The following is a 19225-nucleotide window of genomic DNA, read 5'->3' as shown; positions in this document are numbered from 1 at the left end:
ACGTTCGTCTTGGAGTGCACCTACGGACGATGCGAGTGATTGTCAGATCATGGGAGAATTTTGCCGGAGAGCCTCTGTACCATGAGCGGCAATAAATTCTCTAAAGATAGTCGGCACGCTGACGCTTCAACTGGAGATAACAATTTCTCGACCTTACTTTTTTATTTACAAGTTTATTGCATGCTTATTTTTTTGGTGCAAACATATTACTATATTAGTGCTCTCTTTACAACAACAGCAACAACAACAACAACAACAATAAAATTTTATCCCATTAAGTAGGATCGTCTATATGGATCAACTCCATCCTCTACTTATATCCATAGTTGTCAAAAGCATGAAACGTAAAAAAACGCTCAAGGGTCTTAGGGCTTAAAGCCCAAAGCGCAATTCGAAGTGCACGTTTTACGGAAAAAAATCTAATAAACAAAAGGACTAATATATCTATTAAAAGTCTTTTGAAAATATCTTTGAAAATTCAAATAACCATAAATAAAATATTCTTTGATGAAATGATAGATTATTCAAAAAACTAAAAATAAATCAAAAGTCTTTGAAAATGTGATAGATTAAATATCAAAATAATCATCTTTTTCATTTTCATTGTCTAAATCTATGTCATCAGCTTCATCTCTTGATTTGCATCCATCAGTATCTTTTTCTTCAGTTTCGTCGTCAAGGTTTATCTCTTGTTCATTTACAAGACTAGTGTAAGCTAAAGATTATTTTTTTTTTGCTGATGCAGATGATGATGCTCCTTTTGAAGAAGACGCATTTCGAGATCAAAAGTCATATGCACTTTCACCAACCTCAGATGCTCATTCTACATCACTCCAATGCAAATTTCCACCTTCATAGACAAAATTATTATCATTATCTTTATCACTATTCCAACAACAATTCATTACTATCATCTATCTCTGACAAAATAATAGGATCGATTTTATCTCGCATGTCATATCTTCTCCACAAAGCTCTATTGTATTTGATATATACCAAATCATTCAATTATTGTTGAGACAATCAATTTCTTTTCTTAGAATGTATATACAAGAAAATTAAAAAGTAAAAAATTTAAATCCATAATATAAATTTTAATATATATTAAAAAATTCTAACTTACATGTTCAAAAATACTTCAATTACATTCACAGCCTGAAAAAGAACATGTGAGGTTCAAAATCTTCATTGCAAATGTTTTTAATTCAGGTATTCATGCACCATAAGAAGACCATCAATCAACTTGAAACACAAAAACATATAAAAGTAACTTTATTACTGAAATATTGATAATGCATAATATATTATTTATGAATTTACCTGGTGATTTTGAAGTTCTTTGTCTGATAGTCATTGGCAAACCAAAAAGTCCTGCTTTTTTGTATTTTTCCAATTGATATAAACTCTCACCTCTCACCAATCTAGATATGCACTTGTACAAACCATCCATCACTTCTGTATCATTTTCTATGTTAAGATTTGAGTAAAAACACTCTGGATTCAAGAAATATCCGGCTACTTGCAAAGGTCGATGGAGTTGAACATTCTATCTTTTGTCAATGAATTCAAAAATGCTACGATATTTTTCGCAACGATAGCTGCTTTGGCTCTGTCCATTGGCTCATAAATATAACTCATAAGAGACTTTTTTCACCGTTTACCCGTCGCAATACTTTCACCAATTGTCCATCAACTTTTAATGCAAAAATCATATTTTTCCAAAATGAAGGCATTAATATCACTTCTGCTACACGCTTTCCTGTAACCTCTTTAGAAAATTGACTATTTACCCACTTTTCAGATGTAAATATTTTTCTCATATTTGCTTGTTGTATGTGAAACCACTTTAAAGTCAAAAAGTGGCTGTGGAACATGTCTTTGTAGTTCTTACCACGTCTCTTTGTCCAGTAAACTCTGCTCAATACTTGTGGTATGTTATAAATATAATCATTCACTACTAATGCCCGTTATGTAATTTTCTCAGATGAATTTTGAATATATCTTTGAGCAACAAATCTAAACAATGAGCTGCACAGGGAGTATAATACAAGTGTGGAAATCAGTTTTCCAAAAGATGACCTAAAAAAGTAAAGTAAATTTAGTCAAAAAAATTAAAAATATGATCTAATTCTTAATTGAAAGTAACATAAATTTAAAATATTACCGGCAATAACATTGCAACTTGTATTATCTGTTAAAACCTTAACCATATTTTTTTCTCCAATGCGATGCACAAATTTAGAAAGTAACTCAAACATCTTGTTAGCTTTGAGCATCAACTGATTCAACAAATACACATCATTTAGGACCATTTACCAAAAAATTTATAAGAGTCTTACCCTTTTTATCCGTCCACCCATCTGTTATGATTGTGCACCGAAACTTAGCATGATCTTCTTCGTGGGATTTGAGAAGCGAGTTTGTATTTGCCAACTCCTTCAAATACTTAACCCTAACTTCATGATATGATGAAGGCTTTATCCTCGATCAAATTGCCCAATAGCTTCAATACAAGACTCAAAAGAATCATATTTAATGGCATTAAAAGGAATTCTGACATCGTATATCCATCTAGCAAATTTCTCAACTGCAATATCCCTTAATTTTTTTTATTTTCATCAAATTATCCTTTGTTTTTTTTTTTTGCACATCTTTGTTTGACAATTTTATCGACATCTTTCATAAAATAAAGATTAATAGGTCTAGTTTATTTACACTTTTTGCCTTGGACTACAGGATGAATGCTTGGATTAGATATTGATCGTTTTTCTTTCACTTTAGTTTGAAGATCATCTTCATTCTCTTCCAAATTTTCTAAATCATCAATATTATGAAAATGAGGAATATCATCCATTTGATTCTTCAAATTACTTTTTTTTTGCATGAACACTGTAATTTATTTTTTGACATGCTCGAGGCATTTTGGACAAGCTTTCACATTTCTATTGCCGCCAAATTAAATGTAACTTGTGTCGATAAATTCCACCATTTGTTACTTTATCATAAAAAATGCAACCGACTATATTTGGATTTTTAGGATTCGAATATGTTTCATAATTCCAATCAATATCCTTCGAGTTGATGAAATTGTTGTATTTGACATGATTAAGATTTAAGACTGTTGGTCCCAGTGGGTAGGCAAGAGGGGGGTGAATTGTCTGTTAAAAAAAATGAACCTTTCTCGACTTTCAACTCAGATTAGTAGCAACAGTATAATTATAACAAGTAAATTAAACAACTACAAAATGAAAAAAGCAAAGAAATTTACTTGGTTACAACTCAGGTGGTTGTTAATCTAAGACAAATAAAAAATACTAAAAGTCTCCTTCGGTGAAGGTGGAGTAGCCTCTTACACTCATTGAATGCTTAGACAATTGCTAGGAAATGAATACTAGATTTGATATATATTTTCTAACTCTAGGGGTCTTTTTATAGCCTTTGAAAAATTTTATCCAGGGCTGGAAGACGCCTCCAATAAACTGGAAGGCAACTCCAGCGAGGCAGGCGGGGATAAGACTTTATCCTCGCCAACGACCACTTTTAACCAGTCTAAGGCGCTTTCAAGTGATTGAAGGTGCCTTCCATGAAGGCTTAAAGGCGTCTTCAATAGCTTAAAGGCGCCTTCCACCAGTAAGGCGCAAGGGCGCCTCTAGCAGCGTTGGAGGCGCCTCCAACAATTTCGTTTTGCTCTTCCGTTGCTCCGTTTTCTTGGGTGATTTGGGCCAACCGAAATAGGGCTCACCCGAACCCATTTTTCGACCTTCTTCTCAAGCAACCTTCCTCCCCGACTTCTCGTCCCTTGGACCACCGCGCGCATCCTTCTCGTCCGACGATGTACTATTCTACAGCACCTCGTCCCTCGGATGCACTGAGCCCGACGGCTCCCTTTGTGTGCCATCCTTCTCACTAGCTGCGTCTTCCGCTCGACTTCTTGTGTTCCTAAGCTCCTACACACTTAGACACAAGGATTAAATACACATGACCTAATTTAACTTGGTTGACCACATCAAAACTATCATAGGGTACTAACAATCCCTTTCTTTTTGATGTGCATCAACCCAAGTTAAAATTAGGATCTAACAAAATAATAACAAGTTGCAAAAAAAAATTTACGATATAGAGAATTAACCAAGTTAACAAAAATTATAAAAATTTGAACAAAAATAGTAAAAAACTTCTTACTCCCCCTTAACTTATACTTATCTCCCCCTTTGATCACATCAAAAAAATATAAAACATTATCTAGGGGTATCTTAAAAAATTTATAACCATTAACCGTCATAACAGTTAGACAATTAAATATTAATTTCAATAATTGACTTCCAGGCTGTGGCGAGACACTAGGTCTTCTTAGATATTGGAACAACAACCACTTCTAGACAAAGTCTTTTAAAGAAAATAAATATTTAATTTTCTTTCTGAGATAATTTTTTTAAAAAAATTGAATGATAACACTTTAATTTAAATATGATCTTAGAACCCAGTACAGATTCCTACCTAATGGATTTACAAAAAATTTGAGAGGTATGTGTAAAATAAGTGGAGGTCATCACTCTCCACCAATGGTGGAGAGTGTCCCATCCTCTAGTTTGCGTTTTGCGGACCAGAGGATTCGCGCTCTTATATATCGCCTTGTTGCAAGCAGTCATGAAATTTCAATTAACCCCCTGAAAATTTTTATTGTGACATTATTTTTTAACTTTTCACATAGACCCCTAATTTTATAAGCGTTTTTTAATCTAAATGCTATATTTTTAAAATATATTATTATTTTTAAATGCTCATTGCAATTAAACTCGTCTAATTAAATAAGTCAAGTTAGTTCATAGTTTTTAATCCATTTATTGATCGTTTTTACTATAAATTAATTTCTAGGTGAATTATTGCATATTATGTTCAATTCTTGACTATTTTTTCCTTTTTTTATTGTTTTAATTTTTTTTTTTAAAAAAACATAATATGGTCAAAGTGTTTTTGGTTAGTAGTTTATATTTTAAGCAGCTAAAATTTTAAATAATTTTTTTTAAAAAAACATAGTATTTAAACATAAACTGATAAATCATTTTCCCTTATATTATTTGAATGAACAATATTGTTGGGCATAAATTAAAAAGATGTCTTTTGTAACTCTATTTTTAAAAAAATATTAAAAGATATCCCATTATATTTTTAAAGAACATAATATCATAATACTTATATTATTTTAAAAAAATATTTAAATTTGTCCAAAATTATTACACTCGAAGTGTTATTATATCATAACTTTGAAATAAAAAATCTCAAAATAAAATTATTTTTAGGATAAAAAATATGATGGAACATCTTTGGATATATTTTTTAAATAGTTTTTCTAATAATAATTTCAAAAGTTTTCTTTTTTATTTTATCCAGTATTATTTTTTATGTCGTTCCTATCCTTTTTGCCAATTTAATAATCTAAAAAAACTCATCTTATTTATTTATTTATTTTAAAAGTACATGTATAAGTTGACATTGAATATCATAAAAGGAAATTTAAATGGTTAGTTCATTAAGAAATTCAAACAGTTTGAAATTCATTTAATATAATAAGAAAAGAAATGCAGAAATGAACAAACATTTAATTTTAAATAAATATATACAATAAACTTATAATTTATAACAAATTTAACACATTACCAATATTTTTAATTTTTTTAATGAATAAACATATTAATTCATGACTGATTGTTAAAGGAAAAAATAATAATAATAATTTATATTAATTACTGATATATTAATCAATTAACGTATTAATGTCCTCACTTAGAGTCGAGTTAATACTCAGAGTGATATTACCACAAGAGAGTATGTTAGACTTTTAAATCATGTTTGGTACTAAATAAATATGATAACTAAATATAGAAAAATAAATCGATTGTTACCTGATATTGATATTTGAAGAATATTTCAACACTTTTTTGAAAAGTATATTTATTTAGTTAATACTTAATATATATATATATATATATATATGTTGCAGTGTTCGAAAATTCGCCTTAGGCAGCCGCTTAGGCGTTGTGCAGCGGCAGACCGTGCCGAAAACCAGTGAGGCGGAAGACCTAGGTGGTGTTGGGACCGATGTGTCCGCTAGAAGAGGGGGTGAATAGTGGTTCATCGCGCTTGCATCGGTTTGCTTCGTCTTGTTGTTGTGCAGCGAAATACTCGAAGACAAACACTCACAATGCTAACACCTAGGGTTTACTTGGTATCCACCTCAAGATGAGGTGACTAATCCAAAGATCCACACACGATGCTATCTCCACTAATGAAACACTCCTTCTCGGTCGCAGCCGGAGCGGAGAAGCCTCGTACAAACTCAAACAACAACACAAACAAAAATACGAGAAGAGAGTACAAGATACAAATGAAAACACTACTTCTTCTTGCTTACTTGTTACTTGTTGTTGCCTCTTGAACCTTGAGAGAACACTTCCAAGAGCCTTCATGAACTGGCGGTGAAGATCGGAGAAAGTCGCTGAAGATTGCTGTAAGCTCACAGGAAAGAAATCGCAAAGATCTACGAAGAAAACACTCCGCCCAAGCTTTAAACAGTGCTCCCAATCGAAATTCATCCCCAATCGATTGTCATGTCAGCACCGCTCCATCACAACCGTCCATCACCTGCATCCTGCACAACGGTCACTTCCCAATCGATCAATCGATCGATTGGGACTTCCTGAATCGATCACCCGATCAATTCAGAACCTTTCTGTGCTCTCGCATCCGCGTGAGAGCTTCTGCTGCCCAATCGATCGACCGATCGATTGACAGCTCCCAATCGATCGCCCGATCGATTGGGAAAGCCTCTGTGCTCGCGATTCCACATCCCAATCAATTGACCGATCTATTGGGCCTTCCCAAAATCACAGCACACTCTAATCGATCAGTTGATCGATTGGACCCTGGTTCAATCGATCGCTCGATCGATTGGCCAGCCTGGACTTGACTCAAACTCAAGTCCAAAGTCCCAAACTCAACTTCCAGTCAACCGTGACCGGTTGGGTCTCCATGCCTACCATTTGGCCACACCCGACCAACCTCTAACTAGCCTTCTAGCTTCCTCCATCAGCCTTGCGCCCCTCGGATATCTCCCCATCCTTCACACCTTACCTTTAGGAGCTTCCTTCGGCCTCATCGTAGTTGTCGGATCTTCCTTGCCAAGTCATACCAGGACTTACCTTGCCAAGACCGCATGCTTGGACTTACACCCTTTGTCAAGATCACACTTGGACTTTCCAATTGCCTGGCTCCTCGCCAGGATTTTTTCCTTTGCCAAGATCACACTTGGACTTTCCAATTGCCTGGCTCCTCACCAGGACTTTCCACTTGCCTGGCTCCACACCAGGACTTTCCAATTGTCTGGCTCCTCACCAGGACTTTCTCCTGCCTAGCTCCTCACTAGGACTTTCCCGTTGCCTGGCTTCTCACCAAGACTTTCCCTTGCCTAGCTCCTCACTAGGACTTTCCCGTTACCTGGCTCCTCACCAGGACTTTCTCTTGCCTAGCTCCTCACCAGGACTTTCCAAATACCTAACATCCAGTTAGGACTTTCCCAGTCAAGTCTCTTGTCAACCTTGACCTACTTGACTTGTATTCTCATCAACCTGGTCAATCCTTTGACTATCTCCATAACTAGACGATTGCTCCAGCAATCTCCTTATATTATCAAATATCAAAACTCAAATCTTGACTCGAGCTTAACTCAACTCAAGCTTAGTCAAATTGGTCAACCTTGACCTAGGGAAATTACCCCAACAAAGAAGACTTTAATTATTGGAGGACGCGGTTGGAGACATGGTTTCAAATGGATTGTAACCAATGGGTTGCTTTGGAAGATCCATTTGAGCCTCCAAAGGACAAAAAGGGGAAGTGCCTCCGACCTCGACAATAGACCGAGGAATAACGGGAGCAAGCGAAGGCGGATAAGGAGGTAACAAAAATCTTGTTAAAATTTATTACCTTCTAATATCATTGTGAGTGTAGGTGAATGCACAAGTGCATGTGATCTTTGGAAAAAGATCATTGTCTATCATGAAGATCCATCACAATTCCAAGGAGTAGATGAGCCTAAGGAGAAGGGTTCATTGGTCCAAGAAGAGAAGGGACAATCCGATGTTGACACGAGGGCAACATTCGAAGAGGAAAAGAAAGAGGAGGAGAAGGAAAATGAGAAGAGATCATCCACACCTTCAAGAGAGGAAGAGGTGGAAGCATCCACATCCTTAAGCATTGAAAAGGTGGAAGCACCCACATCCTCAAAAGGAGAAGAAGAAGATGATGATGCAACCTCCACAATTCAAGCTACATCAAATGGAGAATCAAGCATCATCCCTACAAGCAAAAGTATAGAAACTTTAATTGTAAAAAATAAAAACCATATCATTTGTTTTGAGTGTAGGGAGTATGGGCACTACAAGAGCAAGTGTCCCAAGTTGGCCAAGAAGAAGAGCCAAGTAGTACTTAAGGGCAAGGAGAAGCCTAAGGAGACAATCCCCACAACAAAGAAGAGCAAGGAACACATTGTGTGTTTCTTGTGCAACCAAAATGGGCATTATCGAAGCCAATGTCCAAAAGGAAAGAAAACAACTAAAGTCAAAGGAGGAAGCATAAATCTAGGGGGAGCTTCCAAGGTAAAAACCAAGGTATCATTTAATGAATCTATTTCTTTGACACATGATAAAAAGCATGATAGAAATAATTCTTATCATTTTAATGCTAATTATCATGAAAGTAGGAAGCGTGATGGCACTAAGGATAGATATATTCCTTCTCATGATAGATCTACCATACCTAAGTTTAGGAAGGTAGATAGCAACTTAGGCAATAATTCTAAGGATTATAGATATATGCCTAAATATAGAAATGCTCATAGGAATCAAGAAAAAAATCAAATCTATGGATTTAAGAGTGGGCAATCAAGTCTTAAGGTCAAGACTTGATAATTTAGAAAGGACCCTAGCAAGAATGGAAAATATGCTTAGGGGTCAAAATGAGCATAACCTAGGAAAAGCTAGACAAGAGCCATCCAATGGCTATAGGGGGTTGGGACATAAACCTAAAGCCAAGAAGGATGTGACTTCCTTTCATAGGGTTCCATATAGCTATGGGACCAACCCTAGGTGTAGAGGTCAAGTCAATGATACTAGGGAAGGAATCCCTAAGAGTACTTTTGACAAGACCAATGTGACTAAGACTTCTAAGAAGTCTAACAAAGTCACAAAGAAGGTCGCAAGCAAGGTCATCCCTAAAGTTGATCTAGTAAAGGTGACTAAGGCTCCAAAAAGGCCTAATAAAGTCACAAAGAAGGTTATAAGGGAAGTTATTGTTGGAATGTATACTAAAAGCCTAGCTTTTGTAAAAATTTATTTATAAATAAAAGAATCACATTGGTCAAATGTCTACATTTATTTGCTAAGTATAGTTGTTCAATTAATTTATATTATAGATAACATGGTGAATAGTGTCACTTACAGAAGATCATGTTATGAGTTCTTTATAAATTTAAACAGTTGCTTATGACTAAGATGGAAAGGAGCAATTTGGAATAGTCGTAGTGTAATTAGGTGTTAGTTTATCTTGACTGATAAATTACACTAGTACACTTTGAGTGTACTGAACAGGACCATTTAAGATAAGTTCTTTTTGTACTGACTTGATAAAAGAATAACACCTTAGTTATTATGGAAGTGTGTGCTCTTAATTCTAATATGATAACAAGCACATATATTTAGTATTCATTTCTTTAACTTATCAAAGGGTGGAATTTAGCTCGATAAATCAATAGGCCCGATAAGTTGGGAAATGATATTACTTATAATGTGTGTTGTTGATTATAGAAGGAAATTATGTCATAGTAATCTAGGTTGATAATGTCCCAAAGAGGAGCTCATAAGGATTTCCATGTTAAACCCTGTAGGTGGACTTAGTCCGACATGACAATAAGGTTGAGTGGTACTACTCTTGAACTGAGATATTAATTAAAATGAGTAGTTAGTAACTCAATTAATTAGTGGGCATCCAACATCTTAAACACAGGGAGACTAACACACTCATAATAAGAAGGAGCCTAAAATGTAATTTGAGATTGGTGCGGTAGTTCAATAATAATTCTTTAGTGGTATGAATTATTATTGATGAAATTAAGTTGGGTGTTCGGGGCAAACACTGGAAGCTTAATTTCATCGGGAGACCAAAACCAATTCCTCCTCTCGGTCCCTATCGTAGCCTCTTGTATATAGAGAATTATACCCACCTATACCCACCTTTCTACCCACCTTAAGGTGGCCGGCCAAGCTAGCTTGGAGCCCAAGCTAGGGTCGGCCAAAGCTAATGGTGGAGCCAATTTTAGGTGGCCGACCACTAGAAAATAAAAAGGGATTTTTATTTAAAATTATTTCTTATGTGGATATCATGGTTTTAAAAGAGAGTTTAAAATTTAAATCTTTCCTTTTATAGCTTTCTACAAAAGATTAAGAAAATATTTAATATCTTTCCTTATTTGTAGATTGAAAGGAAGATTTTAATTTTGATAAAACTTTCCTTTTTTGTAACCATGTTCATGATTTAAAAGAGAGTTTTAAAATTAAATATTTTCTTTTATAAGTTTCTACAAAAGATTAAGAGAAGATTTGATATCTTTCCTTATTTGTAGATTGAAAGGAGATTTTAATTTTAGAGAAAACTTTTCTTTTTGGGAATCATCCACATGTTTAAAAGAAAGATTTTAATTTATAAAATTTCCTTTTATAACCCACCATGAAGGGAAAAATTATTAGAGAAATTTTTTTTAATAAATTTTTGAAAATAAATTAGGAAGTTTTAATTCTTGTGTGAATTAAACTTTCCTTGATTGGAGCTAATAGGTGGTCGACCATGTTGTTTAAGAAAAGGAAATTGATTTTTAAATTAATTAAATTTTCCTTTTCATGGCAAAAGAATTAAGGAAGTTTTTATTTAAATTTCCTTATTTGCCAAGGCCAAGGATTATAAAAGAGAGGGTAGAGGTACCTTCATGGGTAATAACTCTATTCTATTTCTTCCTCTCTTTTCTTCCTTGGTTGTGACCGACCCTAGAGGTTCTCCCTCTCCTCTTCTCTTCTTCTTTAGTTGTAAAATACCGAACCAGATAATAATTAAATAATAAGGTTTAATAGGCTAATAGCCTTAATGAAATTTTTTAGAATTTTTAGAAATTTTTCTGGAATTAATTGGAGCTCGTAGGACGTATTTAGAGGGGATGCATTAATGAGCACGATAAAAGCCTGTTAGGAATACCCAAAAGAAGGAGTTGATTAATTTGATTAACCTATAGTTGAATTAATCAAAACCTAAGTTATAAATATTAAACCTAAATCCCTCAACCCCTAATTCCCGATCCCTTCTCCCCTCACCAATCTCGCGCCGAACTCCCTCTTCCGCAAGCACCTCAGCACGAGATAGCCGCCTATCCTCAGCGTGAGATCGCGCCACCGTCCCCTTCCTCTTTCTCCCTCACCCGAACGACAACGGGCGATCTTCTTCTCCACACGCGAGCCCTCCAGCGCCGGCGATCGCTCCCTCACTCGAGCCAGATAGCCAGCGATCATTGCAACCGGCGACCTCCCTTCCTCACGCGCGAGCACCGCAGCAGCCGGCGATCGGCTTCCTTCCCTCGCACGAGCATCCCTGGACACCGTCGGCTTCTCCTCACGCGGCCACCATAGTCGCAACAGTATTCGACCTCATCGCCTCCACTCGTGGGTTGACCTTCGTCCAAGAGGGGGAAAGCCTGAACCCTAGCTTCGATTCCTCGTCACCATCCCTACGGGTTCCAACTGGAGAGGGCGCTGTGGACACTGAGATTGGGTAAGACAATTACAATTTTGGTTTAGATCGATTCCTCTTGATGAATCAAGCTCCGGGATAGAAGTTTTGGTGATTTCAAGTATAGCTAAGGATGTTTGTTCTTCTTGCTACTTCGGTTTGTTTTGGGGCAGCGATTGCAATGTAGCTTTGGTAATGAATCCTCAGCAACAACTTCTTCGGTGGTGGATCAACAGTGATACATCCGGATTTAGGTGAGTTTTAGAGGTGATTACATTTCTACGTTATATTTCATTAGTAATGTTGGATTGTACAAGTTGATTTAGGTTACTAATTTGATTATACAAGTTAATGTAAATGGAGGTTTGTGATAATGCATGGATTAGTGGGTAGATTTGTAGATTTATGGAGGACTTATATGGAGATTTACTTGATTAATTCGTTATCCATGTGAGTTGATTAGTTCTGTTACACGATTAGTCGTGAGTGGACAATTGGATGAATTATGTAGGGTTGATTCATGGGGTGTTGTAGATGGTATAATGAATTGGTTCAATTAGGGTTTTTCGGTTTGGATTGGATTTAGGTAGCTAGTGGAGATATGAGGGGATTTGGTTGTAATCATATGATTTGTTGCAGGACACTGCTATGAGCCAAGTGTTCCGAAGTGGAGACAACCTAGCGCGATCGACAAATAAAGGCGAGTACTTCTTGCTTTGTCTCTTTTAGTACTTTGACCTTAGTGCATGAATTATTTTGGATAAGGACTGTTTACCTTGACTCCACTCTTATTTGTTAGGACCTTCGGATGCGACTAGAGAGGGGGGGTGTGAATAGCCGACCCCAAATTCTCGTTTCTTCCTACAATTTGAGTTAGCGCAGCGGAAATAAAAGATAGAAACGAAAATGGAGAAGATCAAACCTCAAACGCGATGATATAACGAGGTTCGGAGATGATACTCCTACTCCTCGGCGTGTCCGTAAGGTGGACGAATCCTATCAATCCGTCGGTGGATGAGACCCCGGAAAACCGGCTAATAAAAACTCCTTCTGGGTGGAGAAACCTCGCCACAATCTCTCTTGCAACAGCAAGATCAGAGTACAAGAAATACAGCAAGAAGTCAAGAACAATATGAATGTAAAACACTAGTTTGCTTACCTTTGTTGGTGCAACCTTAGGTCAAGGTTGACCTGGTTGACCAGACTCGAGTTGACTTGACTCGAGTTGTGTTTTGATGTTTGACGAGTTATGTTTAACAATGTTTGACGTGAACAGAAAAGTTGTATCTTGATGTTTTACAAGGATACAAGCTTGGGAGATTGTGGGTGCAACTCGTGGTCAAGGTTGACCTGGTTGACCCGAGGTGAGTTGACCTGACTCGAAAAAGTCCAAGCAGGGAGCTTGGCACAGGAAAAGTCCAAGCAGGAAGCTTGGCATGGGAAAAGTCTAAGCAGGGAGTTTGGCATGGTGAAAAGTCCAAGCAGGGAGCTTGGCATGGGAAAAGTCCAAGTATGGAGACTTGGCACGGAGAAGTCCAAGTATGGAAGCTTGGCACATGGGAAGTCGGAGAGGGCTCGGTAGCTCGTTCTCCGAACTGTGGTCAGAGAGGGCTCGGTAGCTCGTTCTCTGGACCGGATGTGGAAAGTCCTGGTGAGTGAAGCCAGGCAGTGGATAAGTCCCGTGAGTGAAGCTAGGCGGTGAAAGTCCCGTGAGTGAAGCCGGGCGGTGGGAAATCCGTGAGTGAAGCCAGGCGGTTGTGAAAACCCTAGTGAGTGAAGCTAGGTGAAAGTCCCGGTGAGTAAAGCCGGGGGAAAGTCCCGTGAGTGAAGCCAGGCGGTTGGAAAGTCTTGGTGAGTGAAGCTGGAAATCACGGTGAGTGAAGCCGGTGAAAATCCTAGTGAGTGAAGCTAGGTGAAAGTCCCGTGAGTGAAGCCGCAGGAAAATCCAGATGGATCAAGGATGATCGGACATCCGGTGTTGAGGTCAAGAAGGTCGAGGGTGGCCGGATACTAGGCACGAAGAGAAAGTCCAAGTGGGTCAAAGGATTGACCGGACACTGGGGAGTCTTAGCAGTCAAGGGAGTGACCGGATGCTAGCATGATGTACCAACAGTCAAGGTTGACCGGATGTTGGTGTGGGAGGCTTGGGACTTGGTTTGGGCAAAAAGCCCCGGATCGATCGCTGGATCGATCCGGGATACATTGGTATCCGGATCGGCCCGTGACCATCAAGAATCAAACAAGAGCTCATCGAGTTATCTCGACGGTCCGCACCGATCAGAAACAACAATTAAGGCAAGAAACTCGGGAGAAAGGAAGGGATCGGTCCCGGACCGATCGAAAGTTCGATCGGTCCCCGTGACCGATCAGATGAGGACCGATCGGAGCATGCCGATCGGTCCAGAGCTCGACCGATCATGCTCACCGATCGGTTCAGTTCAGCCGCCGTAGCAACGGCTAGTTTCTTCTGTGTCTTCTTCGCAGGTTAAAAAAGGAGTTCAAGGGTTTCTACGGTGGAACTCTTCTTCCTTCTTGCCCTGCTCCTTGCTGTGCTTGAGCTTTCTGAGCTCTCCGCTTCGTGAAGCTTCGTGTGAGCTTCCCCGGCTGGTCAGTTGCTGCTTCATCAACGGGAACCAGTCGAAGGCAAGCAAGGTGTTTTACATTCATATTGTTTGTATTTCTTGCTGTATTTCTATCTTGTTGTTGCAAGTTATTGTGGCGAGGTTTCTCCACCCAGAAGGAGTGTTCTTATCAGCCGGTTCTCCGGGGACTCATCCACCGACGGATTGATAGGCTTCGTCCACCTTACGGACACGCCGAGGAGTAGGAGTTTCATCTCCGAACCTCGTTACATCGCTGCGTCTAAGGTTTGATCTTCTCGTTCTCGTTTCTGTTGTTTATTTTCCGCTGCGCTAACCTGATTTGTAGAAAGAAACAAACGATTTGGGGTCGGCTATTCACACCCCCCTCTCTAGCCGCGATCATCGATCCTAACAAGTGGTATCAGAGCGAGGTCGCTCTTCGTTGGATCAACACCCGGGGGAGCACGAGCTAGAGAATGGATCTATTTGGAGAAGATGTCACGATTCCACCTTTCTACGATCGCGACGACTTCGCGTTTTGGAAGGTAAGAATGAAGTACTTTCTTATGACTAACCTAGTTCATTGGAGTTGTGTGCAGGTAGGGTTTACTCATCCGGTGGATAAAGACGGAGAAACCCTAGAAAAGAAAAAGTGGACGAAGGAGCAAATCCACCAATCCATAATCAACGATGAGGTAACGAAAATTCTTGAATTTTCATTACCTAATAACATTTTGTGTAAGGTAGGTGGATATAACAATGCCAAGGAGTTGTGGAACAACTTGGCCAAGTTCAATGAGGGAAGCTCCACTTCAAGTCATGAAGAGGAGTCAAGTGAGCCAAGTAGCTCACATCATGGAGAAGAGGAATTAGAAGTTGAGGGCTACTCAACATCTAAGGAAGAAGAGGATGAGAGTTCTTCTTCAAGAATGGAGCAAGAGGAAGAAGCTTTTACCTCCGGAAGGGATGAAGAAGAAAGTCTTCATCCATCCTCAACCCTAGGTAACTCAAGCATTTCAATTTCAAATAAATTACACATAATGTGCTTTGAGTGTAGGGAATATGGACATTACAAGAGTAAGTGTCCAAAGAGGGTTAGGAAGACTCCACCGACGCCAAAGATCAAGGAAGCCGGAGTCCCGATACGCAAGAGCAAGGAGCACGTGGTGTGCTTCCAATGCAAGCGAAGGGGACATTATCGGAGCCAATGTCCGAAGGGGAGGCAATCTCACAAGGACAAGAGATCGAGCACATGTATAGGGGGAGCTAGTGCAAACCCTAAGGTAATCTCTAAGGCACATTCTTGCAATTCTAGTAGGATGCATGCTAGTAGCCTTATTGCTATTGTCAAGAATGATAAGCATGTTAATTATAGAAATCGATACACATGCTTAGGTGCCAAACATGTGAGCCTAGATAAGGATAACACTAGGAAAGCCAATCCTAGAATTAACCCATCTAAGGCTAAGGAAAATCTAGGTAGAAATCCCAAATCAACTAGACATATGCCTAGGAGTACCTCAAAGAACAATGACAAATTAAAAATTGAGGTATTAGAGAAAGAAAATCAAGTCTTGAGGTCAAGACTTGACTCTCTAGAAAAGGCTCTTGAGGATTTGACTCTAGGGTCTAGGGGTCAAAAACCAATGTCCAAGGACAAGAAAGGTTTGGGTCACAAACCTAGGTCCCAAGTGGTCAAACCCACTTATCATAATGTTCCATTCGATTATGGAACAAAATCTCGGGCAAGGAAGACCATCACCAAGGTCACAAGGGGAGTCACCCCTAGAGTGGATCTTGATGAGTCCCAAATGACCAAGGCTTTAAAGCCTAGGAGGGTCATTAGAAGGGTTGCTAGGGAAGTCATCCCTAGTGAATACTTAGTGAATCCAATGAGCTCCAATAGGTATTGGGTTCCTAGGAGCGTGATTTCATCACGCTAGATGAGTTAGGGTGTGCTAACCTTGCTTGAATAGGTAGTTAACCTAATCATGGCAAAAGGTGGCACTTTAGGATTTTTCAAGGTATAATCAAGCTTTGAAAATGAAATTAAGAATTATTCCTAAGGTGATTAGAATGTGCCAATCAAATTTGAGGAGTTTTCTAGAGTCAATCTAGTTGGCACATAGTGATCTAAAAATCCTTGATATATGATTTTAGGTCTATTACACTTAGGAATATAGAACCTATGGCAAAATGATCAAAATCATCAAAAATGGCAACTAAGGCTAGAGTTAGGTATTTTCTATACCTTTACATGTTATTTGCCATATATTGCTTGCCATATGCCATGTCATGACATCATATTTATTTTATGATCATTTAAAATGTCATGATAATGCTTAGGTTAGTTTAAATGTCATGCTCTATTTAAGTTTCATACTTTATGCCATGACATCATGACATTGGCACATGTTTTTACTTATGATATCATTATAAGCTATGTCATCATCTCTTGCATGTATGATCAATTAATTTGATTTAAGGACAAGAACACAATTTGATATAGAGATCAAATTGTTGTTTAGAAAATGCATGAGAACTTAGCCTAAGATGACCTAAACCCATATCTCACATCAAAATTGACTTGGATGTGTTTGATACACCTTAGATGTGTGTGAGATATTAGGATCATGAGTTAGGATCAAGGTGCATAGTTCTTGTACCTAGATGAGCCTAATTCTAATTGGGGATCATAGGGAAAGCTTGTGTACAAGTCATGTACATTTAGCCCTAAGATTGTGGTCCCAAATTAAAGGGTTTAAAATCATTTCAAAATTAATTTGAAAAACCTTGATGAAGCTTTTCTAGTAATAGCTCTCATTATTGAGCAAAGTGATACAAAGATAAGTTAACTTTGAGCTATTTCAAAGACTTTTGAACTTTGTATCAAGATTGAAAAATGGAAGATATTTTCATAGAAAACTATTTTTCCTTGATAGTATATGTTACGAGGAATGTATCCTCAAAGTTTTATAATTTCTGAAATTTTCCGAATTTTAGGGTTTCAATTTCGAAGGAAATTAAACCGATATCGAGGTTGTGGACCGATCGGGAGTCCGATCGGTCCAGTAGCTGTGGATCGGTCACGTGATCGATCCAGGAAGACCTGATCGGTCCGTGACCGATTAGGTCGTGCCGATCATTGTCGAAATTTCTGAAATTTCAGAATGAAGTTGGTGTTTGAAACTCTCAAGACATTGTTGGTGCAATGGTCGAGGGAGTTGACCTTAGGGGAGTTTTACCTATTAGTCAAGGGGAGTTGACTTTTAGGGGAGTTTTACTCTAAAAGACTTAAGTGATATGGGATTATCACTAAGTTAATTGTCGACCCTAGTGTTAAGGGGAAATTAAAGGTTTCAATGAAAGGTATGGGACTTTCATTAGAAGAAACTCTTGACCTTGATTCACTCTTTTGATGTGTGTCAAAAGGGGAGAGTGTAGGTTTGGGGAGAATGTTCAAGGAAGAACATTAGAAAACCCTAAGTTTGATTATGAGTTTTGTCAAACATCAAGGGGAGATTGTTGGTGCAACCTTAGGTCAAGGTTGACTGGTTGACCGACTTGAGTCGACTTGACTCGAGTTGTGTTTTGATGTTTGACGAGTTATGTTTGACAATGTTTGACGTGAACAGAAAAGTTGTATCTTGATGTTTCAAGGATATAAGCTTGGGAGATTGTGGGTGCAACCCGTGGTCAAGGTTGACTGGTTGACCCGAGGTGAGTCGACTGACTGAAAAGTCCAAGCAGGAGCTTGGCACGGGAAAAGTCCAAGCAGGAAGCTTGGCATGGGAAAAGTCCAAGCGGGAGTTTGGCGTGGTGAAAAGTCCAAGCAGGGCTTGGCGTGGGAAAAGTCCAAGTATGGAGACTTGGCACGAGAAGTCCAAGTATGGAAGCTTGGCACATGGGAAGTCGGAGAGGGCTCTGAGCTCGTTCTCCAAACCGTGGTCGAGAGGGCTGTAGCTCGCTCTGGACCGGATGTGGAAAGTCCCGTGAGTGAAGCAGGCAGCGGATAAGTCCCGTGAGTGAAGCGAGGCGGTGGGAAAGTCCCGTGAGTGAAGCCAGTGCGGATGAAAGTCCCGTGAGTGAAGTCAGCCGGTTGTGAAAATCCTAGTGAGTGAAGCTAGGTGAAAGTCCCGTGAGTGAAGCCAGCAGTGGAAAGTCCGTGGTGAAGCATGGAAAGTCTTGGTGAGTGAAGCCAGATTGGAAATCCTGGTGAAGCCGTGAAAATCCTAGTGAGTGAAGCTAGGTGAAAGTCCCGTGAGTGAAGCCGGGCAGGGAAAAATCCAGATGGATCAAGGCCGATCGAACATCCGGTGTTGCGGAGGTCAAGAAGGTCAAGGGAGTGACCTGACACGAGAAGAGAAAGTCCAAGTGGGTCAAAGGATTGACCGACACTGTGGGGAGTCTTAGCAAGTCAAGGGAGTGGACCGGATGCTAAGCATGATGTACCAACAGTCAAGGTTGACCGGATGTTGGTGTGGGAGGCTTGGGACTTGGTTTGGGCAAAAAGCTCGGATCGATCGATGGATCGATCCTGATACATTGGTATCCGGATCGGCGGTGACCGATCAAGAATAAACAAGAGCTCATCGAGGTTATCGATCGGTCGCACCGATCAGAAACAACGATCGAAGGCAAGAAGCTCGGGAGAAAAGAGGGATCGGTCCCGGACCGATCGAGTTCGATCGGTCCCGTGACCGATCAGATGAGCCGACCGATCGTGAGCATGCCCGATCGGTCCAGAGTTTCAGGACCGATCGGCTTGACCGATCGATCAATCAGTCCAGCTGCAGTAGCAACGCTAGTTTCTTCCGTGT

General features: G+C 39.1%; 1 long non-coding RNA gene across 1 annotated transcript; it reads left to right on the top strand.

Moving 5' to 3' along the window:
• The first annotated feature begins 11388 nt into the window (after nucleotides 1-11388).
• On the top strand, nucleotides 11389-12645 carry LOC122053933. The gene is made up of 3 exons (XR_006132454.1): nucleotides 11389-11865; nucleotides 11997-12077; nucleotides 12463-12645. It is a non-coding gene; the product is annotated as an uncharacterized LOC122053933 (long non-coding RNA).
• Nucleotides 12646-19225: the final 6580 nt, after the last annotated feature.

The sequence above is a fragment of the Zingiber officinale genome, chromosome 3A (assembly GCF_018446385.1).
Source record: "Zingiber officinale cultivar Zhangliang chromosome 3A, Zo_v1.1, whole genome shotgun sequence".
In the NCBI taxonomy this organism is placed as follows: Eukaryota; Viridiplantae; Streptophyta; class Magnoliopsida; order Zingiberales; family Zingiberaceae; genus Zingiber; species Zingiber officinale.
The sequence above is the reverse complement of the archived record's forward strand: the minus strand, read 5'-3'. Positions and strand labels throughout refer to the sequence as shown.